Source organism: Lucilia sericata, unplaced genomic scaffold (genome assembly GCF_015586225.1).
Source record: "Lucilia sericata isolate MDLA Ls3-8-SP2 unplaced genomic scaffold, ASM1558622v1 Contig000474F_arrow, whole genome shotgun sequence".
NCBI lineage: Eukaryota > Metazoa > Arthropoda > Insecta > Diptera > Calliphoridae > Lucilia > Lucilia sericata.
Genome location: NW_023994489.1, coordinates 52,294 through 63,207, shown reverse-complemented (window position 1 = coordinate 63,207; position 10,914 = coordinate 52,294). Strand labels below are relative to the sequence as shown.

The window sequence follows — 10,914 nt, the reverse complement described above, 5'->3', positions numbered from 1 at the left end:
TTGATTTTTTTGTAATTTTTCCAAAAAATTCGGGCTTTCATTTATAAATTGTGTCCATCCTGATTTGTTTATTATGATGGTTTGTTTAAATTAAAATTAAATTGCATTAAATATAATATCGCTAGTATACAAATTAATACTTTTTGTTTGCTCATAAAAAAAAAACATATATTTTTAAAAAGGGCTTATAGTTTGGTCGTTGGTTAATTAACAAAGAGATAAAGAGGTTTTAATTTTCATTAACTACGCCTATGTTAAATTTTGTCAAAATAATTAAAAACAAGTAAGTGTTCTATATTCGGCTGTGCCGAATCTTATATACCCTTCATCATGATATGTTAAAAAACAGTCAGTACGAATTTTATAACAAAAAATCAAAATATACCAATTGTAAAACGGTAAGGTACCAAAAAGTTTATTTTTATGGGTTCTCACTTAATCCGAGCTCTACATGTATAATTATAGGTTCTCACATAATCCAGGATCTACATGCAATTTTATGTTTCTGGGTTCCATATTATAGAAATTTCAAAAAGTACCTTTTGAAGAACAGAAAAAGTACCAAAAAGTGCTCTTTTATAGGTTTTCACATAATCAGGGCTCTTCATACTTAATTACATGTTTCTAGGTTCAATATTATAGAAAATTCAAAAAGTGCCTTTTAAAGACTGAAAAAGTGCCAAAAAGTCCCATTTTATACGTTCTAACTTAATCTGGGCTCTACATGCTTAATTTCATATTTCTAGGTTCAATATTATAGAAATTTCAAAAAGTACTTTTTGAAGAACGAAAAAGTACCAAAAAGTCCCCTTTTATAGGTTCTCACTTAAACTAGACCATACATACTTAATTTCATGTTTCTAAGTTCAATATTATACAAATTTCAAAAAGTACCTTTTGAAGAACGAAAAAGTGCGAAAAAGTCCCCTTTTATGGATTCTCACTTAATTCTGACTCTACATACTTGATTTAACGTTTCTAGGTTCAATATTATAGAAATTACCTATAGAAGTACCTTTTGTAGAACGAAAAAGTAGCAAAAAGTCCCCTTTTATGTGTTCTCGCCTAATCGGGGCTCTACAAACATAATTTCATGTTTCTAGGTTTAATATTATAGAAAATTCAAAAATTACCTTTTGTAGAACCAAAAAGTACCAAAACGTCCCCTTTTATAGGTTCTTACCTAATCAAGGCCCTTCAAGCTAAATTCCATGTTTCTAGGTTCAATTTTATAGAAAATTCAAAAAGTACCTTCTGTAGAACGAAAAAGTTCCAAAAAGTCCCCATATTTCCGTTATTTATGGTCCGATTGGGCTGATTTTAAATAGCGTTCTATTCGATCGTATTTCCAATAGAATTATTGAAAATTCGGATCTCGCAGATATCTGGGGTCTTCTGAAAACTGATTTCAACATACACACAGACAGACAGACGGACATGGCTAAATCGACTCCGCTATCTATAAGGATCCAGAATATATATATACTTTATAGGGTCGGAAAATTATATTATAGAAATTACAAACGGAATGACAAACTTATATATATTTTAAAAATTTGTTTATGCCCTACTGTGCATAATGAAGAACATTTTATACATAATGCTCTGAGAAACAACATGAAAATGTGATATTATACTTGAGGTTAACATATCAACAGCATAAGATTTTAGTTTGGCATGTCGGAAAGGTTACTTTGTATATTTTTTAGGTTTTATAATGACATACGTAAACACAAATAGGAAAACATTCAATTTATTTTGATACATATCCCACTCGCATAACACTAAGCGACCAAAAAGCTCTTAAAGGAAAAGATGTAAGCTTTCTTTTGAGTCAAAGAGAATGAAAAAACAGAGCCCTAATCGAAAAAATAAACAATAGGTAAAAAGTTACTTAGATAAGATAAAAGGCATGTTTTGCAAAAATGTAAAACTTTGACTCACTATTACTCAGAGGATTCTTGGCCGATTTTGTTGAGAAATTGTGTCTAAACTACTATCCAATAGGACTAATATTTCCGGATCGAAAGTTTCAAAAGTCTGAATCCGCTGTGCCCGTAATCCTGTGTGTATTAGTAACATCGTACTAACCTAAGACTTGCTCATTTTGAATAGACTTCTCGTTCTGCTCTCATTAGGGTCACCCCATATAATCTTTGTGGTTTTACGCACCGTGTCATTATTCCAAGAGGTTTTATAGGATTCTCTCACCCATTTAATTTATGAAAAATTTTAGCTCTAATAGTTTCCCAGATATACAAATTTTTGTAGTTAATTTATATAGTTATTCGTGCAAAATTGAAGCTGTGAAAGTTTCCTACATATACGAATTTCTATATTTAGTTTATATGGCAAGTACGATTCTAGCCCGACAATTGATTACCCATATGTTCACATGGATGTCAAAGATCTTCGTACAAAGTTTGAGGATTTTAGCTTTAATAATTTTTCAGATATGTACGTATTTTTGCATTTAATTCATATGAGAGTTTTAAGCTCCCCTAATGAAAGTACACCCTTCTTGCCTTAAAATGTTCACATGGATGTTAAAGTTCTTCTAGTATCTCAGAAACACGAATTTTTTAATTTAATTCATATGGGAGGTGCTAGTCCGCCAATTTATTTCCCAAAGATGTCAAAGTTGTTTTTCTATTCTGGGCCGAACTTATGTATTTAATTCATATGAAAGGTTCTAAGCCCCCAAATAAAAGTCCGCCCATGTCCTTTATAAATGTTCACAAAATGTTCAGATTTTAGCTCTAATAGTCTCCCAGAAAAATTTTTGAATTTAATTCATATAGGAGGAGCCGCCTATTGCTATTCCGTCAATTCATTACCCAAATATTCACTTGGATGTCAAAGTTGTCCATGAAAAATTTGTGGATTTGTATCTGCGATTGTTTCTCGGATATAAGAATTTTTGTATTTAATTTATTTAATATGGAAGATTCCAAGCCCCCTAATGTTTACTTGAAGATTCTAGCTCTAATAGTTACCCAAATAAACGAATTTTAGTATTTAAACCATATGGAAGGTTTCACGCCCTCTTTTGCTAATCCGCCCATTTTTTGAAATAAATATTCATGTTGATACTAAAGTGGCTTTCTTTACTTAAATCAAAATGGAATCTAATTGTCAGACGTGTAGTAATTGCATTTGTTTTCTAATAATATATTTAAAAATTATTAGAATACACTAAATAACAGCAAATAAACAATAAAGGCAAGATACATACGATAAAACTCAACCCACTAGCTTTTAATTATTATGTTCGAGTATTTTCATATTTTATTTTCTGTTATATTCCAAATAATTTCCGTTTTAAACAGACACAGTAGGAAATATGTACATATGAATACGTAAATATTGCAAACACTGAAAATACAACCAAAAAAGTTTATATAAAACAAGGAAGATAAGTCCGACCATAGAGATACCCTGCTGCAAGTAAACAATACTCTACTGTAATTTTACTTGTAATCATATTTAAAGGTTGCTGCTACTTCTTTGTAATGAAACATAAAGTTTTATGAAATAATAGTGCGCGGAAATCGTTTATTATATTCTAATATATGTAAGTGTGAAATGATAATTTTTATATATTAAATTCCAAATACTTTTACAAATATTTATTGTGGTGTAGAGTAAATAAACGGATTCTTTACTGTTATAACGTTTAATGCAATTGCATTGTATTTATGCAGATATGCTTTGAAAGTATTTGGGCGCAAATAACTAAATAAATAAAACCATCAAAACAATATTCTGTACACAGTTTCTGAATATAAATTTTTTTCCTATAAATTCTGCCCAAAAAAAAATATTTTTTAGATATAACTATTAAATTTTAATAAAAAACTAGCTATACCCAGTGTGCTTTGCTACCCTAAAAGGAATATGTATAAATAAATACCAGATTTATTATATGTTACATATGAAAGATGTCAAGCAAATTATTGCAAGTTCTCCATTTTCTATCTATCGTCAATTTCTATCTATCTATAAAAATTTGAATAATATAAGAGTTTCCAAGTTGCACGAAATTCTGTATTTAATTCATATATGTTGTGCCAAGCCACCCATTGAAAGTCCGCCCGTTATGCTCTAAACGTTCACATGAATTTCAAAGTTCTCCATGTAAAATTTTAAGATTCTAGCTCTAATAGCTTCTCTGATATAGGAATTTTTCCATTTGATTCATGTGGGGGCTTCAAGACCCCCCAGATGAAAGTCCGCTTTTTTTTTTCTCCAAAATGTTCAGATGAATATTTAAGTTCTTCGTGCGAAATTTAAGCATTTAGTTCCATTAGTTTTCCAGATAAACGAATTTTTGTCTTTAATTAATATGGGAGGTGCCGCTCCCCTCATGGGTAGTCCGCCAATTTATAACCCAAAATGTTTAGATGGATGTTAAAGTTTTTCGTGCAAAATTTGAAGATTCTCACTGTAATAGTTTCCAAGATAAACGTATTTTTGTATTTAATTTATATGGGAGGTGCCACGCCCCCTAATGATAGTCCGCCTACTTTTTGTCCTAAACAATTATATTGACACTAAAGTTGCTCCGACAACATTTGAGGACTCTAACTGTTATTTTATCTAAAATATACGGATTTAATATATTCTTAATATAGGCGTGGCTCCTCGCCCACTTGAAATTTCAAAATAAAAAGTAGCCTATTACCTATTCCAGACATACAGGAATACGCTTTGAAAATTTGAATAAAATCGGTTCAGCCGTTTAGTAGTCTATAACGTTCAAACATACAAACATATAAACATACAAACAAACACACATTCATTTTTATATATATAGAAGAAGAAGAAAAAGATAACTAGTTTACGTTTTTAATTTTTTCTATAAAAATTACGTTTTTCCCAAATTTTTGGGCAACAGTGTTACTGAATGATACCAAAAATGTTTAATGGCCCAACAATTATTCAAATTCAAAATACAACCTACAAATTGCATTAAATAAATTATAGAGGCGTAGGCGATTGTTAACCTTTTGTTTCAATATACATAGATATGAATAGGAAATACACTACGCAAATTAGTTGTTTTATGATAAACAGAGTAACAATTGTTTAAACATTTTTATTATACGATATTTAGAGAAAAATCAGTTATTATGACGCAAAATGTATTCAGGCATTACGTGAAACTGAAATATGCAACATTATGTACTTTTAGTGAAAAAAATTTTATTTTCATTTTTTCTGTCAAGTGAATTTTTATATCTAATTTTAATTTTATAACAGTTTTTAAAAGTCTGTTACAAAAGCCAGCAAATTTTTAACTTAAAGCATTGATGAACTCGAATCTTTTCTAATACTATATATTGCTATATGGAAAAGGTTGGCTACATCTCAATATATTCAATATAATTCTAATGATGGTATTATAGTCAAATACTATTGTCCAGTTATAGAAATGCATTGAGGAAAAATTTAGGGCTATAGGACTGGTGGCACCACGGCTCTGAAAGGAAAAACGATTTTTTCAAAAATGTTGACACTAAATTTAACTTTTTTGAGTTTTAACAGCAAATAGTTGGAATATATATTCAATTATGGTTCCAATAAGATACAAAACACAAAAATCGGTTGAAAATTATAAAACTTATTAAAAATTCCTCAGATAATTTAATGTCACAAAACACTTAAATGAGAAATATTCCAAAAAAAATTCACACATTTTGGCAAATATTCCAATAAAATTATAGCAGTACAATAACATATTTGTATTAACTTCTAGCTTATGCTTCAATAATCTGGTGGACTGCTTTGGACAAAAAGTTTAATATCAAACTACTACAGGGAGTTCAGCGTACATGCTGCTTGGGTATAAGTGGTGCCATGTGTGCTACTTCAACCAAAGCTCTGGAAACGTTGCTGGATATTACACCCATTGAAACTGGCCAAAAGCGGTTATAGGACACGTCATCAATGTATACTGGACACATTGGAAGGTTATACACAATCATCGGACGTGCCTGATCGTATACCAGACACAGAATATGTCGGAAACTTTGATACGTTGATCTCAGATAGAATGTCTTGGTCAAGCGGAAAACTGGAGCAAATGCCAGTAGGAATTCGTTGCTATACGAATGGCTCTAAATTGGGGGAAAAGGTGGACCTCTATATTGAAGACCCAGAAACAGAAATATACCACCATTTACATATATACTGACAGCGAGAAGGCAATTAGGGCGATATCAGGTGATAGAATTAAATCTAATAAATAATTGGATTGTAAAAAAGCTTTAACTGAATACTCTCCCAGCAAGGAAGGGAGCTTGAGGTAGTTAACCTGACTAATGCAAAACCATTCGACGCAACAAAAGCTGAATTAAAAATATGGATGAGATAATCCCATAAGGCCTCTTGGAATAATGAAACGGTGGGTAGAACCACAAAGATCCTATGGGGTGACCCTGATGAGAACAAGGTGAGAAATCTCCTCAAAATGAGCAAGTCTGAAGTATGATGGTACGTATTCTGAGTGGACACACAGGATAACGAGTACATCTATACAAAATTGGCCGTGCGGATTCAGACGAATGTAGAGCATGTGGAGGAGACAGTGAAACTCTGTAGCACTTTCTTTGCCACTGTCAGCCATTCGTCGAAGATAGATCCAAGTATCTTGGAAGTGGTGTTATTCCGGAAATAACAGTGATTGGAAAATTCTTAGGAATTACGTCCAGGAAACTGAGTTTCTGAACATTGAAAAATAATGTACCCAATGAACAATTTTTTCATGAAAGAGAGCGCACAACAGGCCCTATGGCCTGGCCTATGTGTATTTCTTCGGATTTAATGTACTATACATCCTCCTATCAACATATCCTAACTTAAAAGACAGTTTTTATCTTCATTAGATGGTGTAAACCATATTTGGGGTATAGTCAAAAATGGAAAATCCTTCAGACGGCAGTTTTAAATCTCTAGTTTTAAACTTTTAACAATTTTGTTAAACAAATTTTAAACTTTTCGGAAAATGTGCATGTATGTTATGAACAATAAAAAAGGGAATAAGATAGTAAAGAAATTAGGTCGATATCTCCCACAGATTAGCGGTATCTGCGATTTGAATTTTGAGTATTTCGGATAAAATAATTTGTTGTTAAAATTTTTGAAAAACAGGCTTTATTCTTTACTGTTATGAATTGTATATAAAACTTTCTCAGAATATATAATTCAAGATAATAGGAAACATACATGCGAAGGTTAAGTAAATTCGAATAATGTTAACCCTTAAAACTTTCAAGGTCAAACTCAAGCTATGCAATATTGGGAAATTTTCTTGAAACCATAGTGAGGTATTATTTTACTTTCCAACGATTTAAATAAAAAAATATATACCGAAGACCCGTTTTTATGATGATCGAAAAAATTTAAATTAACCCTTAAACGGCAATATATTTTTATAATTATATAAAATGTCCGTAATATATGAACAAAATATTCGATGCTATTTTGCGAGAAAATGGTGGGTGATAGAAAAAAACAGATATCAGATTAGGATTCAGCAGCTAGAAATATGTATATTAAAAATATTCAATTGGTTTCAAAAGTTTTCACAAACATATAATTCGTTGGCCTGTGTTATCAACGGGTTATTTTTTGTTTGTTAAACATTTTTTTTCCACACAAAATTTCCATTATAAACCATTAATAACTTTGTTAATCAATCATGAATTTCGGTTTTAAACTTTAAAACATTCTCTGAGAAGTATGCAATGTATGCAGTTTGGGCATGTTGCTACGGAATTTTTCAAAACCCATTATAACTTTTAATGAAATTATTAAATATGTCATAATGAAATATAAAAAGTACGCAAAATTAAACTTGCAATAATATTTAAACACGTACGGTGAAAGAAAAAAAAAACAAAAAAAAAAAAATACCTTTAATTTTTACAAGGTTTAACTCTAACTTTATTGGCCTAATTTGTAAAACATTTAAATTTAAGTTTTTTCATAAAAGGACTAATGTAAACAAATATTTAAGAGAGTGCCAAAACGCAGAGAATGTTTTCGTATTAAGAAAGAGAGAACTTATTTTCCCTAGTCTCTGCTCTCTCAAAAGTTCTCTCTATTATTTCATACGAAAAATGTCCTTTTTGTCGATAATACCGTATCCTTCGTTTATTTATGAAAACACAAACAACGAGCAAAAGCTTTCTGTTGCTCATTTGCCAGGAGCAACGTTATAGACAAAAGAAACACAAACACATGAAATGTTGTCGTAGCTCCAGACAGTCATATACAATTTAAAATAATCAGTATTTGCTTGAAAAGCGTTTAGTTAAAAACGGAATGCGTTACGGAATGGTCGCCGCTTATTAACAAAATCTCAAAACAGAAACGCGCAAGGATACGTTTTAGTTTGAAAGTTAAATAAAAAGAAAAATTTAATATTCGATTTTAATATAAAGATAAAAATAAAGGAAAATTAAAAATTATTATAAATATTTTATAAAGTGAATTTGCAAGATGTGTTTGCTAAGCAAAAACTTTATTGCAAATAATTAATTATTAATACAATACAAAAAGTGAAGATGAAATATTGTGTTTTTATATAATTAAAAGAAAATAATGAAAAAAAAAGTAATAATATGAAACAAAAATTTGGGGCTTTTATCAACTTTATAATTTAAGCCATATTATGTTTGTTGTTGATTTGAGTGGCGCTAATAGGATTTATTACTATGGGAATAATTAAACACATCAAAGTTTATTTGTTTCATCGAAGTAAGTATAAATCCATACACCAACAATCACAGACATTTACATATACATATATATATATATGTATGTTTGTATGTATGTATATGTTTACAAGTGTGTGTAAATAAAGTTAAATATGCAGGCTTCAGCCATTGAGGTTTGAAATTTATTTTGAACATGGAAATGTTTCAAATTCCTGCAAACACGTGAGTTTTATTTCTTGGAATCGCTTTTTTTTAACTTTCATACGAACTTACAAACATTTGTGCGTATGTGTATGTATATAATTCCTATGATTTTGTTTTATACTCCTGAATCCTATGATGTTCATTATTTTGTAAAATGGTTAAATGAAACTATTTTTTTCTTTCTTGATTTCTGTATTTCTAAAGAAAAAGTGTGATTTTTTTTTTAACACTTTCATAGTTAAGTTGATTTTATGTATTTTCGCGTGCTCCAAATAAAATTGGCGATAAAAAAGGAACTTGTAACTGTAGAGCATAAACGAGAAAAAAATCATAATTGGAAAAGTTTTGAAACTTTCAAAGTGTGTTGTGGGTAAAAGGAAAAACTTGGAAAAACATTTGTTAGAGTTTTTGAATTATTCTTGTGTTCTGTTTTTTTTGCACACTTTATTGTTACTATTTTATCATAAGAGTTGCCAGTAGTTTTTTGTATAATTAAGTTGGTACCAACTATGGAATAAATAGATAATTTAAAAAGTTTTTTTATATTATTCTACGAAATTTTATTTTAGACAGGTGTTAGAATTTGTATATAATAATTTATTTTTATCTTAAAAGATGTTTTTGTTTTTGGGCATCTTGTTTTTTATTTTATAAAATTAGCTTACTTCGTAATTTTGAGTTAGTATACCTTTCGCATAATTGCTTAAGTTTTATAAGAAAGAGACACCTCGCATTAAGACTTATGTATGTATGTAAAGTTTGTATCCAAAGGTTTCGATGTTTGGAACGTAAAATATGATGTTTATTGTTGAAATTGTTTTATTAATCAAATGTTCATAAAACATCATTTTTATACCCTATACCACTTTAGTGGGGAGGGTATATTGGATTTGTGCTGATGTTTGTAAGATAGAATCGTTTTCTGAGTCGATATGTCCGCTATGTCCGTCCTTCTGGCTGGCTGTCCATGTAAACCTTGTGCGCAAGGTACAGGTCGCAATTTTCAAGATAATTGGATGAAATTTGGCACGCACGTTTTATTTGACCCATTGAAAATGGTTAAAATCGGTCCATTATTTCACCTAGCCCCCATAGAACAGAACCCCCCGAAAAGGGCTTTTGAGCTCATAATTTGTTAAATATACAGATATATCGATAAAATACGGGACAACTAAGTTTTATAGAAGTCTTGATGACCCTGCCAAATTTCATAAAGATCGGCTCCCATACAAAGTCTCCTTTAGAAAATTACTTGAATGTCCCAAATTAACTTATAAACACAAATATCGTGATGAAATTCAAATTTTTACGCAAGAAAATTATATTATTATGTATTTAGAAATAAATAAAAACATTTTTTTTATATATGAGAAGAAAATTGTGTTTTTTTATTAATTAACAATGTGTCCAAAAAAATCTTTATTATACTCCGATTTTAAGTGATATCAATCTATATAAAAATAACACTATATAACGGCTATAGACGTCATTTGCAACCACGAGCGTTCGTGCTGGACGTCATTTACGTCAATGTGATAATAATGCTCCTTTGAAATCTGTCAAGTTTTATTAGTGATGCTTATCCTTACAATTACACTGGTCTGCAAAAATATTCTTTGTGCTTCTTTAAATTTTAATGGCTGATTGGGATAGATTTAGTAGTCCTGTAAGCATTCCTGACCATTTTATTTTATATTTTATTCTTTTTTGTAATATCCCTTGGTGGAACCTTTCGAAAAATGAAATTGTAATTACATATTACATTTAAAATTTTGATATGCAGAGAAAATTTCTTAAAGTGCTAGAAGTGTATCCATCAAAGTGTATTGAACAAATATCTTATAAGCTTCACAATTATTATCCATAATTTATTTATTATAATTTTTTAAGGTTTTTGAATTTTAAACCAGGGAAACCAAAATATGCAAGCACCGTGTAGATTCATGGAGAAAATATTTGCACGTTTCAGAACAATTTAAGAATTTGG

The 10,914-nt window shown here is 30.0% G+C and overlaps 1 protein-coding gene across 1 annotated transcript in view; it reads left to right on the top strand.

The window, feature by feature from the left end:
- Positions 1-8,331: 8,331 nt before the first annotated feature.
- The window catches only part of LOC119605320, a 49,550-nt gene continuing 46,967 nt past the window's right edge, over positions 8,332-10,914 (top strand). The window contains exon 1 of the mRNA XM_037958347.1: positions 8,332-8,763. The gene's annotated coding sequence lies outside the window, so the exon portion shown is untranslated. The remainder of the gene's footprint in view (positions 8,764-10,914) is intronic.